This window comes from Bacillus rossius, chromosome 1 (assembly GCF_032445375.1).
Source record: "Bacillus rossius redtenbacheri isolate Brsri chromosome 1, Brsri_v3, whole genome shotgun sequence".
Classification (NCBI taxonomy): domain Eukaryota; kingdom Metazoa; phylum Arthropoda; class Insecta; order Phasmatodea; family Bacillidae; genus Bacillus; species Bacillus rossius.
This window is the reverse complement of record NC_086330.1, coordinates 111235332-111256454: the sequence shown is the minus strand read 5'-3', so window position 1 is coordinate 111256454 and position 21123 is coordinate 111235332. Positions and strand designations below refer to the sequence as shown.

The 21123-nt window shown below is 36.5% G+C and overlaps 1 protein-coding gene across 1 annotated transcript in view; it reads right to left on the bottom strand.

The window, feature by feature from the left end:
- Positions 1 to 21114, bottom strand: part of LOC134542154 (myosin-VIIa) — a 250169-nt gene extending 229055 nt beyond the window's left edge. The window contains exon 1 of the mRNA XM_063386174.1: positions 20902 to 21114. The gene's annotated coding sequence lies outside the window, so the exon portion shown is untranslated. The remainder of the gene's footprint in view (positions 1 to 20901) is intronic.
- Positions 21115 to 21123: the final 9 nt, after the last annotated feature.

The following is a 21123-nucleotide window of genomic DNA, read 5'->3' as shown; positions in this document are numbered from 1 at the left end:
GGACTTATGGACTGATTGTAGAGCCCACAGTCCGATTTGATGGACAGCCATCAGTTCGTCAGTCCATCAGTTCGTCAGTCCATCAGTTCTGATCAGTCCTTGCATACACACAGCAGTTCCGACTTTTAAGTTCCGGCTGATAATTCAGATTCGCATCAGTCCATCAGAGGCCGTGTTTGTACATGTTCGGTTTTTTTTCTTCACTGATTCTTTATTTAGCTCTCTCTCTCTCTCTCTCTCTCTCTCTCTCTCTCTCTCTCTCTCTCTCTCTCTGTGTGTGTGTGTGTGTGTGTGTGTGTGTGTGTGTGTGTGTGTGTGTGTGCGCGCGCGCGCGCGCGTGTGTGTGTTGACCTTAAATCAGTACGTCGAGTATTTGAAATTCAATTTATAGCGTAAGTGCTGTATTTGGTTAAAAGTTTTGTGTTGATTGGATTTCCGAAGGAAAGCCACTTTTCTGAATTGTTTTTTTTTTTTTGGGAGTGGGGCCTACATGTTGGTAGTGTATCATTTGAAAGAGTGGTTAGGTTAGCTGCAAAGATAAAAAAATCTGTGATATTGAGAATGGTCGGTTAGGTTATCTACATTTAAAATTCTTAAAAAGAATATACGGTTGGTTACTATAATAGGTGCTACCGAAATTGTACGAGCGAACGACGAACTTCGGTGAACTAAGGAACTGTTCGGGCAACGGAATGTACTGGTGTAGGCTTCCCGAGGCTGCACCACGGACACAGAATAAATAAGGACATCAGAAGCGAACTAGCGAGTCGGCGCCTTTGATGTCAGCGAACTCGGGCGCTGATTGGCGAGTTATGTCCGCCATATTGTAACTGCGTTCCCGAGGTAAACAACCCATATACGACAATGTACTTTCGTGTGAAATGTTTATCGTCAAATATGTTTTTTCTTTGCGATTGAGATAATTAAAAACAATTTCATAAACACGCCGAAGCTTACGGTTCGTAATAGAAAAACGTTTTTTAAGGAAATGATAAAATTTTGATCTTAAACTTGTTATTTTATTAACCTGCGTAGCTGATGCTGACTGGTTATTTTACCCGAATAATCACCTGTTCTGATGGAAGACAAGTCCTTTTTATCTATTAAATGTGGTTTTGCACGAGTAATAGTGTTTTTTTTTTTTGGGTGGTTGCAATAGTTGTGCAGTGCGCGACGGGTATTTTATTGTTATGTCAATTTACGAAGTGTAGGATTTCGAGAAAATAAGACATAAAATGCTACTAATTTATTAATACGTATTCAAAATTCATCGGAAATTTTAATGGTAAACGCATATATATAGAAATGCATGTTTTAGTTTGGCAACAGAACACATGTTCGTGATTCAAGGTTAGCACTGCTATAAATGGGTTATGCATTTAGTCGTTTGTTTATAGTAAATGTAGGCCTACTAATTAGTTTAGTGGTATTTATATAGTAGATATCACGCAGCTTCGTATTGAAAGTGTAAGTTATAATAAATGATTGGCTTGATGAAACCCTACTATAGGAAAACTGGCATCTGCTGTTTTCACAACATAAAAATGAGATAAACATAAGTAGGCCTACTTACATTGCAAATTAATAAAAAAGGTATTTGTCCATTTCTTCGTGATCCAATCACATCAGTTTGATATAGGTAACCAATTTGTGTACCAAGTGTAGGCCTCTGTTACAAAAGTCTCACGAAAGACTTAAAACTAAAGAAAAGTCCTCACATTTTGGCAATTAAAAAAGCTTCCAACAGCAGAATTCTTTCCAATACCTACCTTATTTATTTTCATAGAATGTCTTGAATATAATTACATGCTTACAGGAACTGTACAGGTAAGATTCTTAGGGTGGATGTGGGGAGGATAGGGAGTTTTTTTTTTAGTTCAGATAGTTACACAAATAATTTACTGATTAATTTTTATTTATTTATTAATCCTAAATTCATCTCTGGGCTGTTTTACATTTGGTACATGTTATAAATACAAGATACATGGTAATAAGTAATTTTACATTCACAATTTAAAGTGAAATAATTTTTTTTTATTTCATTTTCATTTTTCATTTCATTTATTAGCATCCTATATTTGACAGTACATATGTCCAGGTTTTGTCAGCAACATTATAAATAAAATACAACATCATAGTACACTAACAAAACAATATAAAAAAATACATTATAACACAATAATATATGATACAATAAAAAATGATAATATAAAACAATGCAGCAATTTATGTAGATGCACTGAGGAATTCATGAGTATGGAGCTATTCGTAGTAGGTAATCTTTGAGATGTCGTTTAAATATGGTATGTGATTGGGATGCTGTATTTAACAGGGATATCGGTAGAACATTTATTAGTTTAAGGCCCATGTAAAAAGGGTTCAATTCGTATTTTTTGTTGAATGAAAAGGAATATGATTCTTATAAATGGATCTGGTAAAGTGATTATGTATTTCATTATTCTTTACATACTTAATATTTTGAATTACATAAATGACAACCGAATATATATAAATGGCTGGAAATGTTAAGAGTTTGTTATTCAGGAAAATAGGCCTACAAGAATCTGTCTTACTAAGATTATAAATAATTTTAATAACACGTTTTTGAAGCTTAAATATCTTTAGCCATTTTAAGGAATTTCCCCAAAAAATAACACCATATCTCATTATTGAATATATGTTTGCATAATACATAGCCATTACTGCTTTATGTGAAGTTACAGTATTATAGTTTTTATGGCAAAACAAAGAGAACTAAGTCTACGACATAGAAAAGATATATGATTATTCCAATTTAGATTCTCATCAAGATTCAGTCCCAGTAATTTTGCTGTTTTTACAGTATTAAGAATATTATTGTCAATAGTCACTTCAATATTATTTAATATATTTATTTGAGAGTTAAAATATATAATAGAAGATTTTTGAATATTTAGAATCAGTCTATTATCAGTAAACCAAGTTTGCATTTGGTTGAGGGTTATGGAAATTCTTTTTTGTAGTTCCTGTAAAGTCTGGCCTGTTACTATAATGGAGGTATCATCTGCAAACATGATAGTCTGGCCATAATCTAGAAACAAAGGTAAATCATTAATAAAAAGCAAAAACAAAAGTGGACCGAGAATTGAACCTTGGGGAACACCAATACCAATTTTCAAAATTGTTGACCTAGAAGTAGTGGTAATATTATTATAAGTCACATTAATACTAGTAATTTGTGAACGATTTGATAAGTAAGATTTTATAATATTGTTTGCAACACCTCTTATACCATATTTACTTAATTTTTCTAATAAAATATCATGGCTTACACAATCAAATGCTTTGGTTAAATCTACAAGTATGCAAGCTGTCAAGACTTTATTATCTAAATGAGAATAAATACTATTGAGTAAAGTGAACAATGCTTGTTCCGTTGACTTGCCTTTAACAAAACCATACTGATTACTGGTAATTATATTATAATGTTTGAATTGTTTTTTATTAAAGAGGCTGCAATTTCCGTAAAATATGCATTAAACTTATTAGCAATTTGGAAACTCTCAGTGATTGTATTATTATCATCATCAATTAAAGAAATGTTATGTTTATTATTGAAACATTTCATATCATTATTAATTATTTGCCACATTGTTTTACTTTTATTGGTGGAAGATAACAGTTTATATTCAATATAAAATTTTTTAGCATCTATAACAGATTTATTAAATTGTTTTTTAAATCTTTTATAATCATCTCGAATGTATGAATTTTTTTTGCGGAGAAGCTTCTCCTTATAATGATTTAAAATTTCAAATCCAGAGGCAAGATCACTATTAATCCAAGGAGAGGACTTATTGTTAATGCTTATCCATAAATAGGGAAAGTACCTATTGATTAAAATAAAGTAAAAATGTATTTATAAACAAGTTATATGCCTTATTGGGATTGCAAGTGTTATAGATTTCTTCCCACAAAACAAGTGCAATCTCATTACAAAAAATATCTATTGTATCAAGTTTAAACAATCTTTTCAGTAAATGAGTAGTGGAATTATGATTAGATCTAAGTTCAGTGTCACTTAATTTTAATATTATATGTTGAGCCAAATGATCAGAAATAGCAGTATCAATAGTTTCTGCAAACAAAGTACTAGGGCTACATCTAATATTAGTAAGAATATTATCGATACATGTATTAATTGTATTGCCAATTCTTGTAGGGGTAAGTATCGTTCTATGTATACCATGTTGCCTAAGTAGACAAAAACATTTATTGTTTGTGTTATTTTCCTCATTACAATTTATATTGAAATCACCACATATTATCACATATTTTTGTATCCTTAGAACTTTTTTTAAAATTAAGTCAAAATAATTTAAAAACAATTCAAAATGAAATTATGTATCCTAAAACCCTATGAGAGGGAATAAGAGACATACCTTTCACTGCCATCTGTATAATAATAAATACGTAGCAAATAAAATGGACATTTGTAAAAATCTTGCACAAGGACTTTTCCATAAAAAAAATTAAGTCAAAATTACTGCTAAGAAAATCACTGTAAACAAAAATACCAACACAAACTGAATTACCACTGTTGATGCAGTAACAAATAAAGTGCAACAATCACTTGGCATAAATGCAGAAACTACATAAATATAGGGTACCATGTTTACATATTTATATACTAAGAAGATGCTCAACTAACTGTGCTTTGCTACTAGTGTTCAAAATTTTAAAGACAAAACGTATCTCATGAGAATCTAACAATGATGCAATACAATAGAATACAGTAGAGTAACAGAAATTGGATTAACCAGAGAAAAATTAACTGTACTGTAATTTGCACTGTTTGCCATATACCTGTAATCCAAGAGTACACACACACACACACACACTTGTTGAAGCACAATTACCTGTGTAAAACTTTATTGGCTTTCCTGTTTCTTCTCTTCTGAAGTCGTTCGAAATATATTTCTCTGTTGTACAGTTTCACAGAATGGTATATCTTCATTCTTAAAAATAGCTTCATAGTAAATAATTATGGAAAACTGGGGCAAGGATGGCAGAAGTCAACAAGCTCAAATGCTTGTAAAATTGTTGTGTGCAATTACATGTGTCTTATGTTTCTCAAACAACAGCTGGAACAATTCATCAAGTTTAACAATGAAACTAACAAAATCTTCACAAGGCATCATGAAAGCTCCAAAATCTCCACGATTACTTTAATATGCTCTGAAGTAACCTAACAACTGTGAACTGTCAGTGAGAATGGCATTAGCACGTGCATAGTTTTCACATAGGTACTCCACAAAAATGTCGAATGAGAGCTTTAGACATAAGATAGCCACTAATGTAAACTAACGCATTCTGCTCTGGAACATTCAGATGGCGGTAATCTTGAGCATTAACACAACAAACACTTGGTGACACTTCTTTTCTTGGCTTGCCTCCGGTTGTTCGAACAATTAAATGCTTAACAGTACGTTGTCCCGCGAGGCTATTTACGTTTTTACATTCTTCCAAGAATCAAGTCATTAAAAAAATTTGAATGGAAATTCTTGCAGACATATTTACTTTCCTACGAATCTTAGTAGTAAATCCGATTGCACAAAATCACCACAATATTATTCCAAAACAATCTGTCGCTCTTATACACTAAGCACACGAATACGTTGGAAACGCAGTTAGAACATGGCGGCCGTCCACGCGGTCGAGTTCGTGATTGGCCAGTGGAGTTCGCTTCTGATATCCCTTATTTATTCTGTGCCACGGACTAAACCATGCAGGCACTAGTCTGTGGAGCATGGAGGTAAGAAGTAAAGGAGTTGTTGCAATCTTTGACATGTTAATACTTAAAATCAAAATGAGAACGATCCCTCACCTGTCTACCTGGATAGCAAAACAATTTTTGGTTATAATGAAACTTAAAGTTAATTCCTTGCAAATGTGATGTTATCACGTTCGTTTTACAACATTAATTTCAAGATGGTTTATTCCTAGCGAGTTTCATTCCAACTTCTAGAAAATTAGCCTTTTACAACGACTATTTGTGTTGCTATCCAAATTGCTAACCAGTTGACTTCAACCAAATATTGTAGTAGGTATTGTATTATTTTACAATATTTTATTCAACTTTAGAACATACACGCACTCCATAGACTAATACCTCCATGCTATGGAATAGGTGTCTATTATGAATTTGAGGTCATTCTGTATTGCACAGACCCGAACAAGCCCGAATATCTGCCTTCGGCCAACTTCATCAGTTTTTTTGTTTATAACTTTACAAAATTGTGGCTGGTTGGTTATGTTAGGTTAGTATAGCTACATTAAAAATACTGTCAAATCATTTTAATGGTTGTTTAGGAATTTCTAATTTAATATGTAGCTATCGTGACCTAACAAACCATTCACACAATCTCCCAATTTTTTTTAATGTAGTTATACTAACCTAATTAACCTCTTATCTCCACAAAATGTGTTAAATAGAGGAAATTTTGTAGCACGAAATAAAAGTATTGCCGATTTTTTTCCCCATTTTTTTTTAAGGAAGAGGGACTAGTCGAGATAATTACCCCTTCAACATCAATAATCAGTTCGTTTACGTATCCATAAATTCAAATTATGCCTTCAACCTTGAATCCTCCTCGTGTTAATATTTTGAGTCTACAGAAAAAAATCATCCCGACGTTAGCCGAAGGTAGATATTCGGGCTTGTTCGGGTCTGTGCAATACAGAATGTACATCGTAGGCTTCCCGATTAGTTATCGAATAGTCAAACACATAGAACAAGGAGGGAGATACAGAAGTGCGACTCTTACAGTGGAAAATAAAATCATGTTTTGCGTGACATGTAACGATATCTTTTGGGTGGGCCCAAAACTACTAGCAAAATAAAAAAACTCGGTCACGCAAGAGGGGGGAGGGGGGGGGGTCGTCATATCCCACCTCCCACGTGTATGTTTATAAAGTTAACTTAACTAATTACTAAGTAACTGAAATCAAAACTGTGCGAGAAACACTTAATGTTGTTTTTCAATTAAAAATTCATGTTTTATATACATTATTAGTAACATACAAAATTTCCGGGTATGCCACACCACAAAATATGTGGCTACCAAGATAACGTGGATTTATTTTCACTAGTTTGTTTCCACAATAAAAGGGGTTAAGTAGAGTCCTGGAAATTTCGCGGATTCCTATGGCCTCAGGATAGAATTCAAAGTTATAGGTGTGTTCGACCCATGTTTACTTTCCCATTGGTTGATTTCTTAGCGAGAACATTTTTATCCTTGTTATTTGGTACTACCTGATTCACTTACTTCTCTCCTAGCTGGACATCGTTGGCTCACGGTCGTAGAGGGGCGTGTCCAGATAACTGCGGTCCAATCATGAACACAGTGCGAGAGTGTGAAGGTTTGCATTCTAGCTTGCGCTTAAATGAATCCGCGAAATTTCCGGGACTCTAGGGTTAAGTCTAAAACCATAGTTTCGAGGAAATCGCGATTGAAAATTATCAGGTTTCTTGAAGTCAGTTTGTTAAGCTTTATTAACTGATTTAGAACTTTGGAAACTCATTAATTGTTTTAAAATGTCTCTAATCTCCCTTAGCAATTTTAAAAGTAAATAATTCAATATATGTGACTTAACCACCTTCGCAACAAGCACAGATATATAATGAATGCTACTATCAAGCGGGTGGGCCCATAACTACTTCAAAAAACTATGTCTCAGTCTCGACAATTAGAGTTTCTCCCTTATGGTCAAATGAACCGTTTGCTAATATGCTAGAACGTTTGTTTAATAGTTTCAAACGAACTCGCAAGGAAGAATAGCCAAAATGTCTTCATGAGGTAAATATTGTTAAACAAACACGATAACTACACGCCTGCAAGAAATTAGCGTTTAACGTCATTATAACAAACAAAAAACGTGAGTGCGAGGCCGCCACGCGAGTTAGAAGTGAAATTTCACAGATAAAAGGTATAGGCAATTTTTTCTGGTACTACAATATTTGAAATACGCGTAACCAAGCGTTTAAAATATACCTTTATTTACTAGTGTCTCCCCATGTCTTCAATGGAATCTAATAATGAATCAATGGGTTAATGATAACTAAAATATGATACATAACCCTATTAGAAATGGCTATAGAAATAGTCACATTCTAATGCTAATACTGGATTCAACCTCTGATTTGACAGCTTAGAGTTGCAAATTAAGAGTTGCGAAAGTATGTAAAAGTATGAAAACGTATGCAAAAGTATGAAGAATTAAATAAAAGTTTACAAAAGTATTGGAAATTATCCGAAGCCATGCGTTGCTACCATCTGTAACCGACTATAAAGATGTTTCAAATCAAAACTTTGTTTTTAAACCCCGCGCCATTTAGCAAAATTCGTTAAATACGTAAACTACGTTAACTTCGTTAGGTACCTTTTCTCTTCCGTTACATTGTGATTCTAATATGACTATCGGCTGTAACAAAGTTTCACTTCAAAACATTTTATTCTATCAGATGATAGAAGGATGTAGGGGTCGTTCTCATTCTGACTTCAATTATTAACATAACAAAGACTGCATCTCACCCATACTCTTAACTTTTTACTTCCATGATTTTACAAATTGATATAACTTTAGTTGTACACTTGCGAGAAATGATGCTAATTTCAAATGAAAGTGTGGTGGATCCTCACCAAGAATTCAAGAAATAAAATCTCTTAGAAGTTACCAAATTAACTATAAAAATAAATAATAAATTTGTGTGCGCTAATAATATACACAGCTTAGTGCAAACATACGTTTTATAGCGTGGTAATTAAATAAAAATAAATTTCTCCCCAAATATAACATGGCGAATAGGGTTAAAGGGAAAGGAAGTTTAAAAAAAATTCCACGGGAAGCGTCGTGCAGCGGAAGTACGTGTTCCGGCGGAAGGAAAAAGCCAATAAAGTTGCGTTGTGCATTATCTACGGCGAACGACCGCACAATCGCTGGCGTTCATAGCGATCGATAAATGGGCGCAGCAAGGTGGGTGGGGATTTGATCTAGCGCTCGGGGAACGAAGCCGCCTTCCTGTCGTGGAGCAAGCGACCGCGCAATAGTTCGAAATAAACTTTATATATTCACACACATACACACAATAGCTAATGTACCCGTGTTACGTCACGGAAGTCTACAGGCATAATACTCTCGCATGTGGAACAAAAGGGCAAAGGAATACAAGTGCCGCATTTCAAGTCTATAGGTCTTACAGTTCCGAGAATTAGAAGAGTTAGTTAGTAGTGGTATTTCGCTTTTATATATAGTGTTACGAGGACTATAGCGAAGAGGCAGGTAGCATCTATCCCTCTATTACCACTACACAAATCCGATTAACAGCGGCGCTTCGTACCCCCTTACCATTCACCCAGCGCTTTGCATTGATCCCGAAGATTCTTTGGGTCTATTGAGTTTTCGGCATCTTCCCAACGTCCCGTCTGCGTGAAGTGGAGTAACTAGAACGCGATTGTTCATGGAGTTTCAAGTGTTAAGGAGTTTCGAGTGCTAAGTCGGGGATTCTGATGACGCGACAATTCGGAGGGCTACGAGACCTTTCCAGACCAGGACTTGCCAGGTATATAAATAGAGGGACTTATCTGCGGGGGCAGTGAAGTGAAGAGGGTGAGTGAACTCTTGGTGGGCGATAGTGGAAGGCGAGCGGTGGACTTCGTGTGCGAAGACTGGTTTTTCGGGGAACAAAGCATTTGGGTGTTGTATGTGTGGCGGACGAGCGAGTGGTGCGAGGCAGTGTGTTGAGACAAGAGGTACGCGATAAGAGACGAGCAGCTGAGTGTGCCACTGTGAGTCTAGCTGCAGTAGTGAGAGTAATGAAAGAGCTATTTTTTGTGAACAGACGATTAAATTGTTACAAATGAATTAACAGTGTAAATATTAGTAAATAAATAAAACTGCAGTTAACTAATATGCCTATTCTTCCAGGCCCGTGTTTTCCCCCTCGTAACATTTGGTGTCAGAAGTTAGCATAGCTCATAGGATTCAATTTTAATTAAAATAAATAAAAAAGATAAACAAAACACTATTATATTTAGCTATTCGAGAATACAGTTACTGTTAGGAACTGTACTTAGTTTTGAGTGCGAGAAAATTAGTGTTAGTTTTGAGTAGAAGTTTAGGCTAGGTCATAGGTGAAATTTAAGTGTAGTGAATAGGACGTAAGTGACAGTTACGTTGTCAGTGCATGTTGACAAGGTGATGGCGGCCGACGGACTTAGGAACAAAATGGCTTTCTTGGGCGAAATAAAGAGTAGCCAGGATAAAATGGGGGTAATCAGGAGAAAATGAAGAGTAGCCAGGAAGACTTGAAAAATGTAATTGAAGAATGAAAAAGGATCAGCCAATACCCCTGCAACTTTTGAAAGACTGATGGAAATTGTGTTACATGGTTTGACATAGAAATCTTGTCTGGTATACATACCTGGATTAAAATTATTGTGGTGGGAAAAACTGTTAAGGGGCATCTACAAATCCTTCAGGAAGTTTTTAACAGGCTTCGCCATACACAACCTAAGTTAAACCCTAGAAGTGCTCCTTGTTCCAACATAGGGTAAAATTTATAGGTCATTTGGTTTCGCAGTATATAGTACGAACAGACCCTGAAAAAAACCAGTCACCCATGGAGTGGCCTCAACCTAAAATTAAACTGAGAAAAAGACACATTTTTTGTGGACTTCTGGGTGTAAAGCTGCCTTTCAGAAGGAAGCAAGGAACACTGTGTTCTAGCCCCTTACTTGCCTACCCACATCAGCTTGGAGAGTATATCCTTGACACAGATACAAGCGAAGATGGACTGAATGCTGTACTTTCCCAGGTTCAGGATGGAAACAAACGAGTCTTCGGGTCCTATAGGAAAGCTTTATCTAATTTCTAACACAACTATTACATCACAAGAAAATAAAGTCTAGCTGTAGTTAAGTCCCTGCAGCATTTTCACGAGTACTTATATGGGACAAAATTCCTTGTAAGCACTGACCATGCTGCACTTAAGTGGCTGTTGCAGTTCAAGAAGCCAGAGGGACAAATCGCTAGGTGAATTGACCAGATACAGCTGTATCTGGAAGGGCTGAGCTCACAGCAATGATAGGCTCCCTCTCGTCGACCATGCAATGTAGACTGCAACCACTGCAATAGGACATAAAAGAACGAGGATTTGAAGACATCCTATGTACAACTATCGTTAACAGCGAGGATAAATGGGACCATGCCAGCCTAAAAGTAACGGAAAACCGACAATACTCTGATCTAGGGCCCATTTTAAGCTGGTTTTAGAGTGGGATACAGGACGTCCATCATAGCATGAGATATCCAGAGACAGAATGGCTGTGAAAGCTTGTTGGGCATTATGGGATCATGTAAGGATGGTGGATAGGTTATTTAAGATGGCATGTGAAAGTCCCCCGATGAGATTAGTACATAAGTGCTGAAAGAAATGCATGATAGGACCTCGGGTGGCCATCTTTCGTCAGCGCTAATACTGGTTAAGTTGCCGTCAGGATATAGAGGCTTGTTGTAAACAATGTGACACCTGTTCACTCAATAAGAGGCCACAGTAACATAGTCATGAAAATATGAGTTCCTACAATGTTGGAGCCCTGTTTGAAAGGGTAGCTATTGAAATTGCTGGGCCAAGACTAAAGACGATAACCGGTATATCTTGGGGGCAATTGATTAGTTCAGTAAGTAGCCATAGGCTTACACTCTTTCTGATCAGGAAGCCACTTAGTCCATTGAAATGTTACATGAGCTTTGCATTTTTTAGAGGACGCAATTTTAATTTTGGGACATGTGTGGGGGGTCAATAGAAGCTTAACATCAAGTTTGTGGGGTCGCCACCCTTGTCCCCCGGCCGCCATCTTGGAAAAAGGGGTGAAAACACTTTTTTCGCGATATCTCGGAAACTATGCATCTTACAAAAATTTGTAAAGTCATAATTTGTAGCAAATTGTTTTTCCTACAAATATGTCTTTATAACTTTTTGCCTTAAATTAAAAATTAAAGAAGTTATAAGCAAAAAATGAGAAATTTTTTATAAAGATTTTCTTTTTTGCTCTATAACTGTTTTTTTTTTATAAATTTTACAAAAAAATTACCTCAGACCAGTCTATCTTGTAGATGATCTTTTGAAGAAAATTTTTCCCTTTAATGTTTTTATTTCATTAATTTAAAACGCTGTTACAGCGCTCCAAAGTTGACCGGGTTCGTCAATGCTCATGAGAATCCGGTCAAAACGAAATGTTCAACTTATTTTGCATTTTTTTATTGTAAATATATTCTTACAAAATTTTTGTTAAATTGGTACAACTTTACTTATTCATTCCTATCTCTTTTCTTTACCATAGAACTTACCAGCTGTTTCTTCTACCTCATTTTATTCTCTTAGTTGTGCTACATATTTTGCCGGGGAAAAAGTTAGGAATGAATAAGTAAAGTTGTACGAATTCAACAAAAATTTTGTAAGAATATATTAACAATAAAAAAATCAAAAATAAGTTAAACATTTCGTTTCGACAGGATTCTCATGAGCATTGACGAACCCGGTCAACTTTGGAGCGTTTTAAATGAATGAAATAAAAAAAAATAATAGGGAAAAATTTTTCTCAAAAGATCATCTACAAGATTATTCTAAGGTATTTTTTTTGTAAAATGTATAAAAAAACAGTTATAGAGCAAAAAAGAAAATGTTTATAAACATTTTCTCACTTTTTTGCTTATAACTTCTTTAATATTTAAGTTAGGGCAAAACGTTATCCAAACATATTTGTAGGAAAAACAATTTGCTACAAATTATGACTTTACAAATTTTTTGTAAGACGCATAGTTTCCGATATATCGCAAAAAAAAGTGTTTTCACCCCTTTTTCCAAGATGGCGGCCGGGGGAAAAGGGTGGCGAGTGGCGACCCCACAAACTTGAGGTTAAGCTTCTATTGACCCCCCACACATGTCCCAAAAATAAAATTGCGTCCTCTAAAAAATGCAATATTCGGTCCTTAAATTGTAACATTTCAATGGACTAACTACTATGACGGACGCACTATTCAACAACATCATCAACATCGGCGTACCGATGGAGTTGCATTCAGACCAAGGCCATAATTTTGAATCAACTATATTCCAGGAAGTATGTCAGTTACTGAGGATAAAGAAAATCAGGACTACAACCTTACATACTCAGTCTGATGGCACGGTGGAAAGGTTCTACAGGACCATAGAGAAGTACCTTGCCAAGTTTGTGGCTGACTATCAACAAGATTAGGATCAACACATCCAATTATTCCTGATGGCATATAGGGCTGCCATTCATGACTCGACTGGAAAGACTCCTCCGAGTATTGTCTTTGGACAGCAGTTGAGGCTACCTTGTGACATTGAGTTCGACTGTTCTCGCTAAGAGCCAACCAGCACCATCGACTATAAAAATCATCTGGAGGAGCGTACGGCACATACACGATGATAACCTTCGATTGGCGACAAATCGGATGAAGAAAGTAAGGACCAGATGGCCAACTCGAACGGATTTCAGAAAGACAATTTGGTGTGGATATACAATCCTCAACGAAAAAAATGCAGGTGCCCTAAACTTCAAGCGGCGTGGGAAGGCCCACATTAAGTGTTAAAATGATTACATGTGGTCTACTGCATCCAGAGAGGAATGAGAGAGGACGAATGAAAGTGGTACATTCGGAACGGTTGAGGCAATATGCCGGAAGAGATGTTTTTGCCTGTTTGGAACGATCAGGCTTAAGGAGAGGGCAGTGTGTGTTACGAGGACACTAGCGACGAGGCTGAATCCTATTAGCAGCTGAGTATCACTTTTAACGGAGACGAATAATTCATCAACAATGCAATTACCGTTGCCATGGAGACGAAGGAAGCACCAACAATGCAACAGCCGTGCTATGGAGATTTCGACCAAAAACGGGAATATTGATCTTTAACGCCCTCGCAACCTCCTTTCTTAGCGAATGTCTACGTGACAAAAGGAGTAAAGGTGAAAAATTTCAAGTCTGTAAGTCTTATAGTTCCGGATAATTCGTGATGAGTGAGTCAGTCAGTGAGTGGTCTTTGACTGATATATTTATGTAGAGATATTTAAGTAGCCGTACTTTAATCAGGTATTCTTCGTTTCTGCACATTCTGTATTCCGGCACCGATCAAGCCGCTAGCTTTCGGATTCAGGTGCTTGTTGACCTTGACTCAACGTGATATCAAATATATTTTTTAAGCAGTAAAGCTCATGTGTATTTTTTTATTGATATAGAGCAGCTTATTTTTGGTTGAATATAATTTTACTTTATGACACTTTTTATTTGATATTCCTATTAAAACTATATTTACGTCCGATAATCCAGCAAAGGTAAGTATTTGTTAAAAAAATGTATAAAAAAATTCTAAAAAATAATAATTTCAAGGATGGCTGTTAGAATTCAACCCTTCGGGGAAAAAAAACTATAATTCGAAAAATCTCATCCTCCCATAAGAGATTAAATTCAGAAAAATTCCCCCCCCCCCTTTTTTTTCCCCCCTTTTCCGTTCAAAGCTTGTGGACCAACGCATCAGAAGATGTGGCAACAGCGCGTCGGCGAGAAGCGTTGTCCCGGTTAGCGGAGGAAGCGACGCGCCACCTCACGCCAGCTCCGGAAGTAACTACTTTCCACGTCGTTATTCGGCAAACACAGGCGGGCGAACGTTTCTTCTCAGCGCTGCGTGGGACTTAGGCCGCAAGGGTCGCAACGACGCAACAGCGCAACACGCAATTAACGTAAGAAAGTCACAATCGTTTATAAAACACCCAAGTTGCAAGACGTCACCAACCCTATAAAACTTGAAAATGTAAAACAGTAGAAGACATATTTTTATCCGAGGCTTCTTTTGATAATTCATATTTATCACGAATACAAGAGAAATTGTCAATAATTTGATTTTAAAAATTATTTTCTATCACTGTGTGAAAATTTAACAACAGTAAACTGATAAATATAATAAAAAGAACATCGTAGGCTTTTATACACCAACGTCTGCGTCCTTAAAAGTTTACGTAACCCTTTTCTTCAAATATGGCCGTCGAAAACGCATAAAAGTTGGACGTTGAATAACACTTGCGTTGCATAGTTTATAAGCCGCTAGTACAAACCGGGATTTCTGAACTTTTTCGTCTAGCGTTTCTTGCGTAGTTTATAAACCCGGCCTAAAAGGTGAGGCATCGGCGGAAAAGTATCATAAGGGAGTGGAGGGGAGGAGAGGGCAGGCCGTTGCACTCCCACAAGGCAAACTTCCGCCGAATGTACAATAACGTAGCGTGAACATTCAGCTCGCTGCTCGCGCTGATCCAACCGCTTTTGGAATCACGAAATGACGAACCGAGGTGGTACATTCCAGATTGGAATTAAAATCGTAACCACTCAAGGACCCAGCGGTCCCAAACTTGTTTAGCCACGGAGACCCTTTTTCAAGGGAACGTTTCTCGCAGAGCCCCATGAAATGTTTAGTGTTTAGTTATACATATACTGTAAAAAAAATTGTAAATGGAACATAAATATTCATGTAAAATTACATATATTAGTAAGTTTATACATTTACATGAAAACATCTGTATCGCTACAAAAAAATTCGCAGTAATACTGGGATCGGATTCTTATCCGGGCATTTATGGTTTGTGTTGTTCCATAACTCCAATAGTTAAAAGTTATTTGTATCCCGTACCCTGAATAGCTTTCCAGTATTAATTGCACACGTAATAAGCATGATACACTAAATAAAGTAAAATTGTTGAATATTCGATTATCTTTCCATGATTTAAAATCATTATGCTAGAATAAAACATCAAATCAAAATATAAAATTATGCGCTAATATTCGTAAGAAATACTCAAAATTATCTGGAAAAAGTGTATCATATATGTAAAAATAACCATAGCCATTTGTTGTACAAATTTACAATATATTTCTTGTAGTATTACAAACTTTTTCTTGGCATCTGGTTTCCAAAGAAAACCAGTACAATAAGTACAGAATGTAATTTTTTTTATATGTGGTTAAGATCAAATGCGGAGCCCCAAGGGCTTCACGTAGCACAGTTTGGGAATCGCTAGTTTACTCTAGGTAAAGACTGGATTTGTTCATCAACGGAGTCCACGGACGAATTCATCCCTTGTTACTTTGATTGCTGCCGTTGTGTCTGCATTTAATACCTCGCTAACAACAAGATGTAAAGCAATACACAAACATTTCTGAAGTAAACCTTTAAAAATGTAGAACTAATATAAATATTGTTCGTAAATAAATGCATCACCTGTTACACATCTCACTTAAAAGTGTGAAGATAATATTAAACGGACTAAGCTAAATTCAATCATAAATTCGCATGAAATGTTATACAGGTAATCTAAATGTAAATACGACATCATAGGAAACAAGTTTATGTCCATTGTTAAACAAATTAAGTGACATTCAAAATCGAATCAGTAACGATAGCTTTCAACACAGAATATCGGTCTCAGCGTTAAAACGTAAACGTAAACCATCGACGGACACGGCTCGACTTTTCAACTCCGATCTGTTTAGCACGGTGGTAAGAAGTTAGGGAGTGTGATGTGTGCAATCTTTGACATGTTAATGATTGATTTAAAACCATGTGTGGTTACAATGGAGTTTAACGTTAATTCCTACCTGATCTGTTGTCAACATGTTTAACAACACAAGATGGCATTTTTAAGATTCTTCCTAACGAGTTCATTTCCAGGTCTTAAATGCTCCGCCTACCATGCCACACACTGGCTACGATGTGCAGGGCTTCAGGAAAAAAAAAACACGTGATTTGAAAACTGTTCGAGATATCCGAGTGGTGTCTGTTCACGAAAATCATTTAAGAATACTCTGAAAACGGATGAGTAAATCGGTTTCCATATTTCCTTTTTAAAATGTATTATTTTAACTTTCAAACAGTGAAAGAAAATAACAATTAAATCATTGACAATATATTTTGTTTTCATGATAAATATGAACTATCAAATATGTAATATAAAAAGAAGCCTGGAATATAAAATTATTTTATACTGTTTTACCATTTTTAGTTAAGGGTTGGTAACGTCTCGCGACTTGCGTGCTTTATAAACGACTGTGATTTTCTTCCGTTGGTTGCGTGTTGCGTTGTTACGACGTTGCTTTCCTAGCGTAGTTTATAAACCTGGCCTAATGCTTTAGATGCTATACCGCGCTAGAAGCAGCAGCGAGCATCGCACTAATCATCACACCTCGCTGACACAAACACGCCCCTAACTAGGCGTGTCCCTTAAACTTCTATTATTAGCCTTTATGCAGCTACGGTTTGTTTTGTTAACCAATGCTAACTAATTGCTAACCAGAGTGACCTCACCATTTTTATCATACACCCACTCCCTAGAATACTTCCTTTCAGTTTAGTGTGTTACGTGATGTTCGTTATCACCCTTCATAGTAATGACAGCTCTTATTACTTATTTCGCTTACGTAACTTTGGCAATGCCGGCATATCTCGATCATACTGGGTAGTAAAATGTGGGGGAAAAAATTCAGAAACGACACGCTCACAAGTTTACGAATGTCTGTTTGCTCAGAAAAACATCTTCTAGCGCTTAGGCATCTCCCTCAACCGCCCCAACACTTTTCCCTTTGGACTCAAATTGCACATATTCCAATAGTTAGAGCCAAGATTATGTCACGTATTCATTGGGTACTACAGTAGACTTGAAGTACACATGCATCTGCTTCACGTTGATGATTGGACCACAATGCTTTTGATACGCCCTTGACGACCCTGAGCCACTCATAAACAAGGAGCAGTAGTTTCTGACCAATCACGTCTGTATAACCCGCTAAAGTATGTGGCCTTGTTATCGACCAAAGAGCATTCTAAAGAGACCTGCTTGTACATAGGCAAGTTGAGTCTAACCTGGAGTGAAATGAATCCGCGAAATAATTGTGGTTCTACTCAAAGTCATCGACTACTGGAAGCGTCAAACCAATTTATGTGCAATACAATGGGCACACATCAGCAAAATTCTTGATTCAATTATTACAGTAATAACCACTGAAGGTTTGCTAAGTTGGCTGCTAGGAACGTTTACCATTCCCACGATCCACTGTCAAAACCCAAAAGTATACAATACCCTACTTGACTATATAACTATGAAAATCAAGTATTAAATAAATCAGCGCGTTAAACAGAAAATATAGGAAAGAAAGGGGCCGGTATCACAATAAAAGTAGACGGGACAGTGGCAAATACGCAAGCTGTGGCGTTACGTGTAAAGTAAAAACAAGTGGATTGCAGACAGGTATTGTTGTAGGTGTGGTATTCGCATAAACAGGCACTATCCTCCCTTTACCTCTTACATTTTCACTCTGAATTCGCACATGATTTTTAGACATCATCCCTCAAGGAGAAAAAAAAAACTAAGAAAATCACGTATATCTTCTTCGATGAAGGTAAAGAACATACAATAATTTATATTATACGAGAACATAATAAATACAACAGCAAAAACGTTGGCGGATAAAACGCAATCTGAAGCGTGGCGACGCTACAGCCAGTGTTTTCTTCAAATGGTTTTTAAAGTAATCTTCTGAATGAAAGTTCTTGATATACCTTGTTCTATTCTCATTCACATTCGTTACGCACGCCCCAAGAGGACGCAGGCGCAGCGCCTGGAGGTGCTGCTGTGCGTCTCGCCTGTCGCCAGGCTCAGGCTGTCACTCCGCTGGTCGACACGCTACACGCTACGGCGGACCGACTTCGTACTGTGGCGAGCGGAGGGGTTAACTATTGCTTTAATTGCGAGTCCCAAATTTTTAAAAATAGCAGCCCTTTAAATGGCCATTTAAAGCAAATCTGGCGTCTTTAAAAGTTATTCACAGCACTATGGCTTTAACTTACTTTTAGAACACTGAAGTTTTTTAAAAATAAATAAATAACAGTAGCACTAAAAAATAATAGATTAAAAATAACAATTATAGGTCAGGTGCGGACTGGCTGTCATCCCTGCCGTTTTTTTTTTTTTTAGGGTTTTGGGAGGGAGAAGGAGGAGGGAATCTGCTCTCCCACAGGACCGTAATTATTATAACGTGTGCGCTGCTTCTAGCGCGAAGAATACCGTGACACGCTTATAACTATAAATAATGCCTTATTGCTAGTATGTATACCACCAAATAAAGTACCTGTGTATGCAAACGGAGTTTAGTTTTATATGCATCTAATGATTTTAAAAATTTGAATATTACTCGCTTTTCAGATAAGAGCAATTTCACGTATATTTCCGTTAATGATGGTTATCAAAGTTTATAGGACTAATTACAACCATTGTTAAGCACTAGCCAAAGTTCTGGCTAATACCAACACTCGAGGGGCGGCTCTGGGGCGGGCAACTGTCCAGGGCCCTCACGCCGACCTGTTTAGTTTCATTTTCCTGGTTTGCCAAGATTTTTGTAGAAAAAAATGGTAATTTATGGGAAACAGAACAACTAAATGGTAACTAGCTTGTAATTTTATCTGCTGATCAATACCATTAGATTTCAATAGGGTTTTCATGATTTCGTGTTAGAAATTTTTTTTTTAAAGATATTATTATCTCATGTAATGACGCGATTTCAACAGAGTTTGATCGTTAACATTAAAAAAAAAAACTAACCCGAGTGTAATTTATCAGAAAAGAATTTTTAAAATTCTTAAGCCAACTTATCAAAACCATAATAGAAATCTATGTTCCAGGTTGGCTTGAAAGTGTTGTTTCAAAGAGTTTATTTTTCAAATTCCAGGGTAGCGCCCCCGAACGTCCTTTACTCTGGAAGCTACTCCTTCCCGGCTCCCAGGCCCCGGGTAAGGTCCCTCTCCAAAATATTAAGGCCCCTCAAAAATAAATGGGCCGAGGGCCCCGCGAAGTCTAGGACCATCACTGCCAACACTTAACCAGATATAACTTTCAAGTACGAATTTTATACGTTGTGCAGCTATTACATTAGAAAAGTCAAGGTTTTTATGTGCTTTGGGTTTGAATGTTTATAGTCATCACCTTGTGTCTGCCACCCAGTAATAATAAAATATTTTAGATGCGTATATTCATATTTTTTCTTCAATTTTATTTCGTGCAAAACAGTTGACTATGTACTGCGAATCACTGTAACGAAGAATATTGTAACGTAAATATTACAATGATTCGGTCCATGTGAAGGTGCAATTGCACGTGCTGTCAATAAACGTCAAGCCATTTTTGAAACCACGCAATAAAAATAATGGTACTGTACCCATCAAACTTATCCCTGAAATATCCAGGCACTATACGTTATATGTGATAAACAAGACAAAATTTTAAGTTTTGTCCTAGCACCAACCGCACCTTCACCATAGGCTAAAATATTAAACTCAATTAAAAAATAATTCAATCAGCAAATAAATCTAATCAAGCTTACATTGCAAATGATTCTCTAGTTCAGAAACAAATAGCATGAAATATAACTTTTTTACACAGATCACATTTACGGAGCACTTCGTTGCCAATTTTTACTTCTTTTAAGGTTCAAAAGTTCATTTTTCCAAAAGATGACAGCAGGATATGAACTCAACTTACGTTTTTTTTTAGTATATTTCCACAGAATTATTCTGACCGTTTAATCATTTAAGGATTTAACTGTCTCCAATGAAACGCTTAAAAACTACAGGAGAATTTTCATAAATTGAAACCGGCGAAAATGTGTTATTTTCCAGAAGTACTTAATTATCATACCATTATAACACATCACCTGAGTTGACCTCAGGTAAGTTGATACGTGTAGCCAGCCATCAGCTTGTACACTTTAATTAACAGGCGAAATATCAATTTAACTTACATTCAAAGCCCTGTGCAGGTATCCACGGAATCCATCAGTCTAAGGTTTGCACCAACAGTTCACTGTTCACTTACAAAAGACACATAGTATAAATTAGTTCTGACACACTAGACCAGACACCTGCATTCTATGGCGGCAACCGAACACCCCAAACCCGTACCACAGGAGCAGACGGCTAGAACTTGCGTGTCAGCGAAGAGTTGAGCATCGCCCCAGGTAAGA